The sequence below is a fragment of the Ambystoma mexicanum genome, chromosome 4q (genome assembly GCF_040938575.1).
Source record: "Ambystoma mexicanum isolate Mex_15411 chromosome 4q, UKY_AmexF1_1, whole genome shotgun sequence".
In the NCBI taxonomy this organism is placed as follows: Eukaryota; Metazoa; Chordata; class Amphibia; order Caudata; family Ambystomatidae; genus Ambystoma; species Ambystoma mexicanum.
Genome location: NC_090928.1, coordinates 528,718,616 through 528,733,994, shown reverse-complemented (window position 1 = coordinate 528,733,994; position 15,379 = coordinate 528,718,616). Strand labels below are relative to the sequence as shown.

Genomic DNA, 15,379 nt, shown 5'->3' with positions numbered 1-15,379 from the left:
GGCTATTTCCTGATATTCTTCAATGCGTTCTGATATTGACTGGTAATTGTGTTTGATACTTTCTTAGACTATTTCTGCCTCTGGCTGATGTGTATTTTCTTTCCAAACTCCACCAGAGCCTATGATTACACAGCATCCTATCTGTGGAAAGCGGCAGTGCAGGGATAGGGAAGAAAACTATAGGCATCCAAAGGAACCTGGCTAGCTCAGTCGGTAGAGCATGAAACTCTTCATTTCAGGGTCGTGGGTTCGAGCCCCGCGTTGGGCGAAAACAACTAAAATTTTAGTGCTTTTTGACCAAAAAAATAGAAATTGAAAGTCTCTTTGCAATATTTTCATTGTTAACATGCAATATATGAATGCATGTCTGGATGATGTGTAATGGGGCAATACCATACCTTAATGTATTCACTGTAAAAGAAAAAGTATGCATCATCTTACTATAAAATAAAGTGGAGAAAACACAAATAAGACTTTTTTCCACACAGGTTTAATCGGCTATTTCCTGATATTCTTCAATGCGTTCTGATATTGACTGGTAATTGTGTTTGATACTTTCTTAGACTATTTCTGCCTCTGGCTGATGTGTATTTTCTTTCCATACTCCACCAGAGCCTATGATTACACAGCATCCTATCTGTGGAAAATGGCAGTGCAGGGATAGGGAAGAAAACTATAGGTATCCAAAGGAGCCCGGCTAGCTCAGTCGGTAGAGCATGAGACTCTTAATCTCAGGGTCGTGGGTTCGAGCCCCACGTTGGGCGAAAACAACTAAAATTTTAGTGCTTTTTGACCAAAAAAATAGAAATTGAAAGTCTCTTTACAATATTTGCAATATTTTCATTGTTAACATGCAATATATGAATGCATGTCTGGATGATGTGTAATGGGGCAATACCACACCTTAATGTATTCACTGTAAAAGAAAAAGTATGTATCATCTTACTATAAAATAAAGTGGAGAAAACACAAATAAGACTTTTTTCCACACAGGTTTAATCGGCTATTTCCTGATATTCTTCAATGCGTTCTGATATTGACTGGTAATTGTGTTTGATACTTTCTTAGACTATTTCTGCCTCTGGCTGATGTGTATTTTCTTTCCAAACTCCACCAGAGCCTATGATTACACAGCATCCTATCTGTGGAAAGCGGCAGTGCAGGGATAGGGAAGAAAACTATAGTCATCCAAAGGAGCCCGGCTAGCTCAGTCGGTAGAGCATGAGACTCTTAATCTCAGGGTCGTGGGTTCGAGCCCCACGTTGGGCGAAAACAACTAAAATTGTAGTGCTTTTTGACCAAAAAAAACATCGTATCTGTGGAAAACGGCAGTGCAGGGATAGGGAAGAAAACTATGGGCATCCGAAGGAGCCCGGCTTGCTCAGTCGGTAGCGCATGAGACTCTTAATCTCAGGGTCGTGGGTTTGAGCCCCACGTTGGGCGAAAACAACTAAAATTTTAGTGCTTTTTGACCAAAAAAATAGAAATTGAAAGTCTCTTTACAATATTTGCAATATTTTGATTGTTAACATGCAATATATGAATGCATGTCTGGATGATGTGTAATGGGGCAATACCACACCTTAATGTATTCGGCAGTGCAGGGATAGGGAAGAAAACGTTGGGCGAAAACAACTAAAATTTTCGTGCTTTTTGACCAAAAAAATAGAAATTGAAAGTCTCTTTACAATATTTGCAATATTTTCATTGTTAACATGCAATATATGAATGCATGTCTGGATGATGTGTAATGGGGCAATGCCACACCTTAATGTATTCACTGTAAAAGAAAAAGTATGTATCATCTTACTATAAAATAAAGTGGAGAAAACACAAATAAGACTTTTTTCCACACAGGTTTAATCGGCTATTTCCTGATATTCTTCAATGCGTTCTGATATTGACTGGTAATTGTGTTTGATACTTTCTTAGACTATTTCTGCCTCTGGCTGATGTGTATTTTCTTTCCAAACTCCACCAGAGCCTATGATTACACAGCATCCTATCTGTGGAAAACGGCAGTGCAGGGATAGGGAAGAAAACTATAGGTATCCAACGGAGCCCGGCTAGCTCAGTCGGTAGAGCATGAGACTCTTAATCTCAGGGTCGTGGGTTCGAGCCCCACGTTGGGCGAAAACAACTAAAATTTTAGTGCTTTTTGACCAAAAAAATAGAAATTGAAAGTCTCTTTACAATATTTGCAATATTTTCATTGTTAACATGCAATATATGAATGCATGTCTGGATGATGTGTAATGGGGCAATACCACACCTTAATGTATTCACTGTAAAAGAAAAAGTATGTATCATCTTACTATAAAATAAAGTGGAGAAAACACAAATAAGACTTTTTTCCACACAGGTTTAATCGGCTATTTCCTGATATTCTTCAATGCGTTCTGATATTGACTGGTAATTGTGTTTGATACTTTCTTAGACTATTTCTGCCTCTGGCTGATGTGTATTTTCTTTCCAAACTCCACCAGAGCCTATGATTACACAGCATCCTATCTGTGGAAAACGGCAGTGCAGGGATAGGGAAGAAAACTATAGGTATCCAACGGAGCCCGGCTAGCTCAGTCGGTAGAGCAAGAGACTCTTAATCTCAGGGTCGTGGGTTCGAGCCCCACGTTGGGCGAAAACAACTAAAATTTTAGTGCTTTTTGACCAAAAAAATAGAAATTGAAAGTCTCTTTACAATATTTGCAATATTTTGATTGTTAACATGCAATATATGAATGCATGTCTGGATGATGTGTAATGGGGCAATACCACACCTTAATGTATTCGGCAGTGCAGGGATAGGGAAGAAAACGTTGGGCGAAAACAACTAAAATTTTCGTGCTTTTTGACCAAAAAAATAGAAATTGAAAGTCTCTTTACAATATTTGCAATATTTTCATTGTTAACATGCAATATATGAATGCATGTCTGGATGATGTGTAATGGGGCAATGCCACACCTTAATGTATTCACTGTAAAAGAAAAAGTATGTATCATCTTACTATAAAATAAAGTGGAGAAAACACAAATAAGACTTTTTTCCACACAGGTTTAATCGGCTATTTCCTGATATTCTTCAATGCGTTCTGATATTGACTGGTAATTGTGTTTGATACTTTCTTAGACTATTTCTGCCTCTGGCTGATGTGTATTTTCTTTCCAAACTCCACCAGAGCCTATGATTACACAGCATCCTATCTGTGGAAAACGGCAGTGCAGGGATAGGGAAGAAAACTATAGGTATCCAACGGAGCCCGGCTAGCTCAGTCGGTAGAGCATGAGACTCTTAATCTCAGGGTCGTGGGTTCGAGCCCCACGTTGGGCGAAAACAACTAAAATTTTAGTGCTTTTTGACCAAAAAAATAGAAATTGAAAGTCTCTTTACAATATTTGCAATATTTTCATTGTTAACATGCAATATATGAATGCATGACTGGATGATGTGTAATGGGGCAATACCACACCTTAATGTATTCACTGTAAAAGAAAAAGTATGTATCATCTTACTATAAAATAAAGTGGAGAAAACACAAATAAGACTTTTTTCCACACAGGTTTAATCGGCTATTTCCTGATATTCTTCAATGCGTTCTGATATTGACTGGTAATTGTGTTTGATACTTTCTTAGACTATTTCTGCCTCTGGCTGATGTGTATTTTCTTTCCAAACTCCACCAGAGCCTATGATTACACAGCATCCTATCTGTGGAAAACGGCAGTGCAGGGATAGGGAAGAAAACTATAGGCATCCAAAGGAGCCCGGCTAGCTCAGTCGGTAGAGCATGAGACTCTTAATCTCAGGGTCGTGGGTTCGAGCCCCACGTTGGGCGAAAACAACTAAAATTGTAGTGCTTTTTGACCAAAAAAATACATCCTATCTGTGGAAAACAGCAGGGATAGGGAAGAAAACTATAGGCATCCAAAGGAGCCCGGCTAGCTCAGTCGGTAGAGCATGAGACTCTTTATCTCAGGGTACTGGGTTCGAGCCCCACGTTGGGCGAAAACAACTAAAATGTTAGTGCTTTTTGACCAAAAAAATAGAAATTGAAAGTCTCTTTGCAATATTTGCAATATTTTGATTGTTAACATGCAATATATGAATGCATGTCTGGATGATGTGTAATGGGGCAATACCACACCTTAATGTATTCACTGTAAAAGAAAAAGTATGTATCATCTTACTATAAAATAAAGTGGAGAAAACACAAATAAGACTTTTTTCCACACAGGTTTAATCCGCTATTTCCTGATATTCTTCAATGCGTTCTGATATTGACTGGTAATTGTGTTTGATACTTTCTTAGACTATTTCTGCCTCTGGCTGATGTGTATTTTCTTTCCAAACTCCACCAGAGCCTATGATTACACAGCATCCTATCTGTGGAAAACGGCAGTGCAGGGATAGGGAAGAAAACTATAGGCATCCAAAGGAGCCTGGCTAGCTCAGTCGGTAGAGCATGAGACTCTTAATCTCAGGGTCGTGGGTTCAAGCCCCACGTTGGGCGAAAACAACTAAAATTGTAGTGCTTTTTGTCCAAAAAAATACATCCTATCTGTGGAAAACGGCAGTGCAGGGATAGGGAAGAAAACTATAGGCATCCAAAGGAGCCCGGCTAGCTCAGTCGGTAGAGCATGAGACTTTTAATCTCAGGGTCGTGGGTTCGAGCCCCACGTTGGCGAAAACATCTAAAATTTTAATGCTTTTTGACCAAAAAAATAGAAATTGAAAGTCTCTTTACAATATTTGCAATATTTTCATTGTTAACATGCAATATATGAATGCATGTCTGGATGATGTGTAATGGGGCAATACCACACCTTAATGTATTCACTGTAAAAGAAAAAGTATGTATCATCTTACTATAAAATAAAGTGGAGAAAACACAAATAAGACTTTTTTCCACACAGGTTTAATCAGCTATTTCCTGATATTCTTCAATGCGTTCTGATATTGACTGGTAATTGTGTTTGATACTTTCTTAGACTATTTCTGCCTCTGGCTGATGTGTATTTTCTTTCCAAACTCCACCTGAGCCTATGATTACACAGCATCCTATCTATGGAAAGCGGCAGTGCAGGGATAGGGAAGAAAACTATAAGCATCCAAAGGTGCCCGGCTAGCTCAGTCGGTAGAGCATGAGACTCTTAATCTCAGGGTCGTGGGTTCAAGCCCCACGTTGGGCGAAAACAACTAAAATTGTAGTGCTTTTTGACCAAAAAAATAGAAATTGAAAGTCTCTTTGCAATATTTTCATTGTTAACATGCAATATATGAATGCATGTCTGGATGATGTGTAATGGGGCAATACCACACCTTAATGTATTCACTGTAAAAGAAAAAGTATGTATCATCTTACTATAAAATAAAGTGGAGAAAACACAAATAAGACTTTTTTCCACACAGGTTTAATCGGCTATTTCCTGATATTCTTCAATGCGTTCTGATATTGACTGGTAATTATGTTTGATACTTTCTTAGACTATTTCTGCCTCTGGCTGATGTGTATTTTCTTTCCAAACTCCACCAGAGCCTATGATTACACAGCATCCTATCTGTGGAAAACGGCAGTGCAGGGATAGGGAAGAAAACTATAGGCATCCAAAAGACCCCGGCTAGCTCAGTCGGTAGAGCATGAGACTCTTAATCTCAGGGTCGTGGGTTCGAGCCCCAAGTTGCGCGAAAACAACTAAAATTGTAGTGCTTTTTGACCAAAAAAATACATCCTATCTGTGGAAAACGGCAGTGCAGGGATAGGGAAGAAAACTATAGGCATCCAAAGGAGCCTGGCTAGCTCAGTCGGTAGAGCATGAGACTCTTAATCTCAGGGTCGTGGGTTCGAGCCCCACGTTGGGCGAAAACAACTAAAATTGTAGTGCTTTTTGACCAAAAAAATACATTGTATCTGTGGAAAACGGCAGTGCAGGGATAGGGAAGAAAACTATGGGCATCCAAAGGAGCCCGGCTTGCTCAGTCGGTAGAGCATGAGACTCTTAATCTCAGGGTCGTGGGTTCGAGCCCCACATTGGGCGAAAACAACTAAAATGTTGGTGCTTTTTGACCAAAAAAATAGAAATTGAAAGTCTCTTTACAATATTTGCAATATTTTGATTGTTAACATGCAATATATTAATGCATGTCTGGATGATGTGTAATGGGGCAATACCACACCTTAATGTATTCACTGTAAAAGAAAAAGTATGTATCATCTTACTATAAAATAAAGTGGAGAAAACACAAATAAGACTTTTTTCCACACAGGTTTAATCGGCTATTTCCTGATATTCTTCAATGCGTTCTGATATTGACTGGTAATTGTGTTTGATACTTTCTTAGACTATTTCTGCCTCTGGCTGATGTGTATTTTCTTTCCAAACTCCACCAGAGCCTATGATTACACAGCATCCTATCTGTGGAAAACGGCAGTGCAGGGATAGGGAAGAAAACTATAGGCATCCAAAGGAGCCCGGCTAGCTCAGTCTGTAGAGCATGAGACTCTTAATCTCAGGGTCGTGGGTTCGAGCCCCACATTGGGCGAAAACAACTAAAATTGTAGTGCTTTTTGACCAAAAAAATACATCCTATCTGTGGAAAACGGCAGGGATAGGGAAGAAAACTATAGGCATCCAAAGGAGCCCGGCTAGCTCAGTCGGTAGAGCATGAGACTCTTAATCTCAGGGTCCTGGGTTCGAGCCCCACGTTGGGAGAAAACAACTAAAATTTTAGTGCTTTTTGACCAAAAAAATAGAAATTCAAAGTCTCTTTGCAATATTTTCATTGTTAACATGCAATATATGAATGCATGTCTGGATGATGTGTAATGGGGCAATACCATACCTTAATGTATTCACTGTAAAAGAAAAAGTATGCATCATCTTACTATAAAATAAAGTGGAGAAAACACAAATAAGACTTTTTTCCACACAGGTTTAATCGGCTATTTCCTGATATTCTTCAATGCGTTCTGATATTGACTGGTAATTGTGTTTGATACTTTCTTAGACTATTTCTGCCTCTGGCTGATGTGTATTTTCTTTCCAAACTCCAACAGAGCCTATGATTACACAGCATCCTATCTGTGGAAAACGGCAGTGCAGGGATAGGGAAGAAAACTATAGGCATCCAAAAGAGCCCGGCTAGCTCAGTCGGTAGAGCATGAGACTCTTAATCTCAGGGTCGTGGGTTCGAGCCCCACATTGGGCAAAAACAACTAAAATTGTAGTGCTTTTTGACCAAAAAAATACATTGTATCTGTGGAAAACGGCAGTGCAGGGATAGGGAAGAAAACTATGGGCATCCAAAGGAGCCCGGCTTGCTCAGTCGGTAGCACATGAGACTCTTAATCTCAGGGTCGTGGGTTCGAGCCCCACGTTGGGCGAAAACAACTAAAATGTTAGTGCTTTTTGACCAAAAAAATAGAAATTGAAAGTCTCTTTACAATATTTGCAATATTTTGATTGTTAACATGCAATATATGAATGCATGTCTGGATGATGTGTAATGGGGCAATACCACACCTTAATGTATTCACTGTAAAAGAAAAAGTATGTATCATCTTACTATAAAATAAAGTGGAGAAAACACAAATAAGACTTTTTTCCACACAGGTTTAATCGGCTATTTCCTGATATTCTTCAATGCGTTCTGATATTGACTGGTAATTGTGTTTGATACTTTCTTAGACTATTTCTGCCTCTGGCTGATGTGTATTTTCTTTCCAAACTCCACCAGAGCCTATGATTACACAGCATCCTATCTGTGGAAAGCGGCAGTGCAGGGATAGGGAAGAAAACTATAGGCATCCAAAGGAGCCCGGCTAGCTCAGTCGGTAGAGCATGAGACTCTTAATCTCAGGGTCGTGGGTTCGAGCCCCACGTTGGGCGAGCACAACTAAAATTGTAGTGCTTTTTGACCAAAAAAATACATCCTATCTGTGGAAAACGGCAGTGCAGGGATAGGGAAGAAAACTATGGGCATCCAAAGGAGCCCGGCTTGCTCAGTCGGTAGCGCATGAGACTCTTAATCTCAGGGTCGTGGGTTCGAGCCCCACGTTGGGCGAAAACAACTAAAATTTTAGTGCTTTTTAACCAAAAAAATAGAAATTGAGAGTCTCTTTACAATATTTGCAATATTTTGATTGTTAACATGCAATATATGAAAGCATGTCTGGATGATGTGTAATGGGGCAATACCACACCTTAATGTATTCACTGTAAAAGAAAAAGTATGTATCATCTTACTATAAAATAAAGTGGAGAAAACACAAATAAGACTTTTTTCCACACAGGTTTAATCGGCTATTTCCTGATATTCTTCAATGCGTTCTGATATTGACTGGTAATTGTGTTTGATACTTTCTTAGACTATTTCTGCCTCTGGCTGATGTGTATTTTCTTTCCAAACTCCACCAGAGCCTATGATTACACAGCATCCTATCTGTGGAAAACTGCAGTGCAGGGATAGGGAAGAAAACTATAGGCATCCAAAGGAGCCCGGCTAGCTCAGTTGGTAGAGCATGAGACTCTTAATCTCAGGGTCGTGGGTTCGAGCCCCACGTTGGGCAAAAACAACTAAAATTGTAGTGCTTTTTTACCAAAAAAATACATCCTATCTGTGGAAAACGGCAGGGATAGGGAAGAAAACTATAGGCATCCAAAGGAGCCCGGCTAGCTCAGTCGGTGGAGCATGAGACTCTTAATCTCAGGGTCGTGGGTGCGAACCCCACGTTGGGCGAAAACAACTAAAATTTTAGTGCTTTTTGACCAAAAAAATAGAAATTGAAAGTCTCTTTACAATATTTGCAATATTTTGATTGTTAACATGCAATATATGAATGCATGTCTGGATGATGTGTAATGGGGCAATACCACACCTTAATGTATTCACTGTAAAAGAAAAAGTATGTATCATCTTACTATAAAATAAAGTGGAGAAAACACAAATAAGACTTTTTTCCACACAGGTTTAATCGGCTATTTCCTGATATTCTTCAATGCGTTCTGATATTGACTGGTAATTGTGTTTGATACTTTCTTAGACTATTTCTGCCTCTGGCTGATGTGTATTTTCTTTCCAAACTCCACCAGAGCCTATGATTACACAGCATCCTATCTGTGGAAAACGGCAGTGCAGGGATAGAGAAGAAAACTATACGCATCCAAAGGAGCCCGGCTAGCTCAGTCGGTAGAGCATGAGACTCTTAATCTCAGGGTCGTGGGTTCAACTAAAATTGTAGTGCTTTTTGACCAAAAAAATACATCCTATCTGTGGAAAACGGCAGTGCAGGGATAGGGAAGAAAACTATAGGCATCCAAAAGAGCCCGGCTAGCTCAGTCGGTAGAGCATGAGACTCTTAATCTCAGGGTCGTGGGTTTGAGCCCCACGTTGGGCGAAAACAACTAAAATTTTAGTGCTTTTTGACCAAAAAAATAGAAATTGAAAGTCTCTTTACAATATTTGCAATATTTTGATTGTTAACATGCAATATATGAATGCATGTCTGGATGATGTGTAATGGGGCAATACCACACCTTAATGTATTCGGCAGTGCAGGGATAGGGAAGAAAACGTTGGGCGAAAACAACTAAAATTTTCGTGCTTTTTGACCAAAAAAATAGAAATTGAAAGTCTCTTTACAATATTTGCAATATTTTCATTGTTAACATGCAATATATGAATGCATGTCTGGATGATGTGTAATGGGGCAATGCCACACCTTAATGTATTCACTGTAAAAGAAAAAGTATGTATCATCTTACTATAAAATAAAGTGGAGAAAACACAAATAAGACTTTTTTCCACACAGGTTTAATCGGCTATTTCCTGATATTCTTCAATGCGTTCTGATATTGACTGGTAATTGTGTTTGATACTTTCTTAGACTATTTCTGCCTCTGGCTGATGTGTATTTTCTTTCCAAACTCCACCAGAGCCTATGATTACACAGCATCCTATCTGTGGAAAACGGCAGTGCAGGGATAGGGAAGAAAACTATAGGTATCCAAAGGAGCCCGGCTAGCTCAGTCGGTAGAGCATGACACTCTTAATCTCAGGGTCGTGGGTTCGAGCCCCACGTTGGGCTAAAACAACTAAAATTTTAGTGCTTTTTGACCAAAAAAATAGAAATTGAAAGTCTCTTTACAATATTTGCAATATTTTCATTGTTAACATGCAATATATGAATGCATGTCTGGATGATATGTAATGGGGCAATACCACACCTTAATGTATTCACTGTAAAAGAAAAAGTATGTATCATCTTACTATAAAATAAAGTGGAGAAAACACAAATAAGACTTTTTTCCACACAGGTTTAATCGGCTATTTCCTGATATTCTTCAATGCGTTCTGATATTGACTGGTAATTGTGTTTCATACTTTCTTAGACTATTTCTGCCTCTGGCTGATGTGTATTTTCTTTCCAAACTCCACCAGAGCCTATGATTACACAGCATCCTATCTGTGGAAAGCGGCAGTGCAGGGATAGGGAAGAAAACTATAGGCATCCAAAGGAACCCGGCTAGCTCAGTCGGCAGAGCATGAGACTCTTCATTTCAGGGTCGTGGGTTCGAGCCCCGCGTTGGGCGAAAACAACTAAAATTTTAGTGCTTTTTGACCAAAAAAATAGAAATTGAAAGTCTCTTTGCAATATTTTCATTGTTAACATGCAATATATGAATGCATGTCTGGATGATGTGTAATTGGGCAATACCATACCTTAATGTATTCACTGTAAAAGAAAAAGTATGCATCATCTTACTATAAAATAAAGTGGAGAAAACACAAATAAGACTTTTTTCCACACAGGTTTAATCGGCTATTTCCTGATATTCTTCAATGCGTTCTGATATTGACTGGTAATTGTGTTTGATACTTTCTTAGACTATTTCTGCCTCTGGCTGATGTGTATTTTCTTTCCAAACTCCACCAGAGCCTATGATTACACAGCATCCTATCTGTGGAAAGCGGCAGTGCAGGGATAGGGAAGAAAACTATAGGCATCCAAAGGAGCCCGGCTAGCTCAGTCGGTAGAACATGAGACTCTTAATCTCAGGGTCGTGGGTTTGAGCCCCACGTTGGGCGAAAACAACTAAAATAATAGTGCTTTTTGACCAAAAAAATACATCCTATCTGTGGAAAACGGCAGTGCAGGGATAGGGAAGAAAACTATAGGCATCCAAAGGAGCCCGGCTAGCTCAGTCGGTAGAGCATGAGACTCTTAATCTCAGGGTCGTGGGTTCGAGCCCCATGTTGGGCGAAAACAACTAAAATTGTAGTGCTTTTTGACCAAAAAAATAGAAATTGAAAGTCTCTTTACAATATTTGCAATATTTTCATTGTTAACATGCAATATATGAATGCATGTCTGGATGATGTGTAATGGGGCAATACCACACCTTAATGTATTCACTGTAAAAGAAAAAGTATGTATCATCTTACTATAAAATAAAGTGGAGAAAACACAAATAAGACTTTTTTCCACACAGGTTTAATCGGCTATTTCCTGATATTCTTCAATGCGTTCTGATATTGACTGGTAATTGTGTTTGATACTTTCTTAGACTATTTCTGCCTCTGGCTGATGTGTATTTTCTTTCCAAACTCCACCAGAGCCTATGATTACACAGCATCCTATCTGTGGAAAGCGGCAGTGCAGGGATAGGGAAGAAAACTATAGGCATCCAAAGGAACCCGGCTAGCTCAGTCGGCAGAGCATGAGACTCTTCATTTCAGGGTCGTGGGTTCGAGCCCCGCGTTGGGCGAAAACAACTAAAATTTTAGTGCTTTTTGACCAAAAAAATAGAAATTGAAAGTCTCTTTGCAATATTTTCATTGTTAACATGCAATATATGAATGCATGTCTGGATGATGTGTAATTGGGCAATACCATACCTTAATGTATTCACTGTAAAAGAAAAAGTATGCATCATCTTACTATAAAATAAAGTGGAGAAAACACAAATAAGACTTTTTTCCACACAGGTTTAATCGGCTATTTCCTGATATTCTTCAATGCGTTCTGATATTGACTGGTAATTGTGTTTGATACTTTCTTAGACTATTTCTGCCTCTGGCTGATGTGTATTTTCTTTCCAAACTCCACCAGAGCCTATGATTACACAGCATCCTATCTGTGGAAAGCGGCAGTGCAGGGATAGGGAAGAAAACTATAGGCATCCAAAGGAGCCCGGCTAGCTCAGTCGGTAGAACATGAGACTCTTAATCTCAGGGTCGTGGGTTTGAGCCCCACGTTGGGCGAAAACAACTAAAATAATAGTGCTTTTTGACCAAAAAAATACATCCTATCTGTGGAAAACGGCAGTGCAGGGATAGGGAAGAAAACTATAGGCATCCAAAGGAGCCCGGCTAGCTCAGTCGGTAGAGCATGAGACTCTTAATCTCAGGGTCGTGGGTTCGAGCCCCATGTTGGGCGAAAACAACTAAAATTGTAGTGCTTTTTGACCAAAAAAATAGAAATTGAAAGTCTCTTTACAATATTTGCAATATTTTCATTGTTAACATGCAATATATGAATGCATGTCTGGATGATGTGTAATGGGGCAATACCACACCTTAATGTATTCACTGTAAAAGAAAAAGTATGTATCATCTTACTATAAAATAAAGTGGAGAAAACACAAATAAGACTTTTTTCCACACAGGTTTAATCGGCTATTTCCTGATATTCTTCAATGCGTTCTGATATTGACTGGTAATTGTGTTTGATACTTTCTTAGACTATTTCTGCCTCTGGCTGATGTGTATTTTCTTTCCAAACTCCACCAGAGCCTATGATTACACAGCATCCTATCTGTGGAAAGCGGCAGTGCAGGGATAGGGAAGAAAACTATAGGCATCCAAAGGAACCCGGCTAGCTCAGTCGGCAGAGCATGAGACTCTTCATTTCAGGGTCGTGGGTTCGAGCCCCGCGTTGGGCGAAAACAACTAAAATTTTAGTGCTTTTTGACCAAAAAAATAGAAATTGAAAGTCTCTTTGCAATATTTTCATTGTTAACATGCAATATATGAATGCATGTCTGGATGATGTGTAATTGGGCAATACCATACCTTAATGTATTCACTGTAAAAGAAAAAGTATGCATCATCTTACTATAAAATAAAGTGGAGAAAACACAAATAAGACTTTTTTCCACACAGGTTTAATCGGCTATTTCCTGATATTCTTCAATGCGTTCTGATATTGACTGGTAATTGTGTTTGATACTTTCTTAGACTATTTCTGCCTCTGGCTGATGTGTATTTTCTTTCCAAACTCCACCAGAGCCTATGATTACACAGCATCCTATCTGTGGAAAGCGGCAGTGCAGGGATAGGGAAGAAAACTATAGGCATCCAAAGGAGCCCGGCTAGCTCAGTCGGTAGAACATGAGACTCTTAATCTCAGGGTCGTGGGTTTGAGCCCCACGTTGGGCGAAAACAACTAAAATAATAGTGCTTTTTGACCAAAAAAATACATCCTATCTGTGGAAAACGGCAGTGCAGGGATAGGGAAGAAAACTATAGGCATCCAAAGGAGCCCGGCTAGCTCAGTCGGTAGAGCATGAGACTCTTAATCTCAGGGTCGTGGGTTCGAGCCCCATGTTGGGCGAAAACAACTAAAATTGTAGTGCTTTTTGACCAAAAAAATACATCGTATCTGTGGAAAACGGCAGTGCAGGGATAGGGAAGAAAACTATGGGCATCCGAAGAAGCCCGGCTTGCTCAGTCGGTAGCGCATGAGACTCTTAATCTCAGGGTCGTGGGTTCGAGCCCCACGTTGGGCGAAAACAACTAAAATGTTAGTGCTTTTTGACCAAAAAAATAGAAATTGAAAGTCTCTTTACAATATTTGCAATATTTTGATTGTTAACATGCAATATATGAATGCATGTCTGGATGATGTGTAATGGGGCAACACCACACCTTAATGTATTCACTGTAAAAGAAAAAGTATGTATCATCTTACTATAAAATAAAGTGGAGAAAACACAAATACGACTTTTTTCCACACAGGTTTAATCGGCTATTTCCTGATATTCTTCAATGCGTTCTGATATTGACCGGTAATTGTGTTTGATACTTTCTTAGACTATTTCTGCCTCTGGCTGATGTGTATTTTCTTTCCAAACTCCACCAGAGCCTATGATTACACAGCATCCTATCTGTGGAAAGCGGCAGTGCAGGGATAGGGAAGAAAACTATAGGCATCCAAAGGAGCCCGGCTAGCTCAGTCGGTAGAACATGAGACTCTTAATCTCTGGGTCGTGGGTTTGAGCCCCACGTTGGGCGAAAACAACTAAAATAATAGTGCTTTTTGACCAAAAAAATACATCCTATCTGTGGAAAACGGCAGTGCAGGGATAGGGAAGAAAACTATAGGCATCCAAAGGAGCCCGGCTAGCTCAGTCGGTAGAGCATGAGACTCTTAATCTCAGGGTCGTGGGTTCGAGCCCCATGTTGGGCGAAAACAACTAAAATTGTAGTGCTTTTTGACCAAAAAAATAGAAATTGAAAGTCTCTTTACAATATTTGCAATATTTTCATTGTTAACATGCAATATATGAATGCATGTCTGGATGATGTGTAATGGGGCAATACCACACCTTAATGTATTCACTGTAAAAGAAAAAGTATGTATCATCTTACTATAAAATAAAGTGGAGAAAACACAAATAAGACTTTTTTCCACACAGGTTTAATCGGCTATTTCCTGATATTCTTCAATGCGTTCTGATATTGACTGGTAATTGTGTTTGATACTTTCTTAGACTATTTCTGCCTCTGGCTGATGTGTATTTTCTTTCCAAACTCCACCAGAGCCTATGATTACACAGCATCCTATCTGTGGAAAGCGGCAGTGCAGGGATAGGGAAGAAAACTATAGGCATCCAAAGGAACCCGGCTAGCTCAGTCGGCAGAGCATGAGACTCTTCATTTCAGGGTCGTGGGTTCGAGCCCCGCGTTGGGCGAAAACAACTAAAATTTTAGTGCTTTTTGACCAAAAAAATAGAAATTGAAAGTCTCTTTGCAATATTTTCATTGTTAACATGCAATATATGAATGCATGTCTGGATGATGTGTAATTGGGCAATACCATACCTTAATGTATTCACTGTAAAAGAAAAAGTATGCATCATCTTACTATAAAATAAAGTGGAGAAAACACAAATAAGACTTTTTTCCACACAGGTTTAATCGGCTATTTCCTGATATTCTTCAATGCGTTCTGATATTGACTGGTAATTGTGTTTGATACTTTCTTAGACTATTTCTGCCTCTGGCTGATGTGTATTTTCTTTCCAAACTCCACCAGAGCCTATGATTACACAGCATCCTATCTGTGGAAAGCGGCAGTGCAGGGATAGGGAAGAAAACTAT

General features: G+C 39.3%; 7 non-coding genes across 7 annotated transcripts; all 7 read left to right on the top strand.

Annotated features, from left to right (window-relative positions):
- The first annotated feature begins 691 nt into the window (after positions 1-691).
- On the top strand, positions 692-764 carry TRNAK-CUU (transfer RNA lysine (anticodon CUU)). Its single transcript has one exon. It is a non-coding gene; the product is annotated as a tRNA-Lys (tRNA).
- A 432-nt stretch (positions 765-1,196) lies between these two features.
- On the top strand, positions 1,197-1,269 carry TRNAK-CUU (transfer RNA lysine (anticodon CUU)). Its single transcript has one exon. It is a non-coding gene; the product is annotated as a tRNA-Lys (tRNA).
- A 791-nt stretch (positions 1,270-2,060) lies between these two features.
- TRNAK-CUU (transfer RNA lysine (anticodon CUU)) lies at positions 2,061-2,133 on the top strand. The gene has a single exon. It is a non-coding gene; the product is annotated as a tRNA-Lys (tRNA).
- Positions 2,134-3,255: 1,122 nt separating this feature from the next.
- On the top strand, positions 3,256-3,328 carry TRNAK-CUU (transfer RNA lysine (anticodon CUU)). Its single transcript has one exon. It is a non-coding gene; the product is annotated as a tRNA-Lys (tRNA).
- Positions 3,329-3,760: 432 nt separating this feature from the next.
- On the top strand, positions 3,761-3,833 carry TRNAK-CUU (transfer RNA lysine (anticodon CUU)). The gene has a single exon. It is a non-coding gene; the product is annotated as a tRNA-Lys (tRNA).
- Positions 3,834-7,811: 3,978 nt separating this feature from the next.
- TRNAK-CUU (transfer RNA lysine (anticodon CUU)) lies at positions 7,812-7,884 on the top strand. The gene has a single exon. It is a non-coding gene; the product is annotated as a tRNA-Lys (tRNA).
- Positions 7,885-8,491: 607 nt separating this feature from the next.
- TRNAK-CUU (transfer RNA lysine (anticodon CUU)) lies at positions 8,492-8,564 on the top strand. Its single transcript has one exon. It is a non-coding gene; the product is annotated as a tRNA-Lys (tRNA).
- The last annotated feature ends 6,815 nt before the right edge of the window (positions 8,565-15,379 follow it).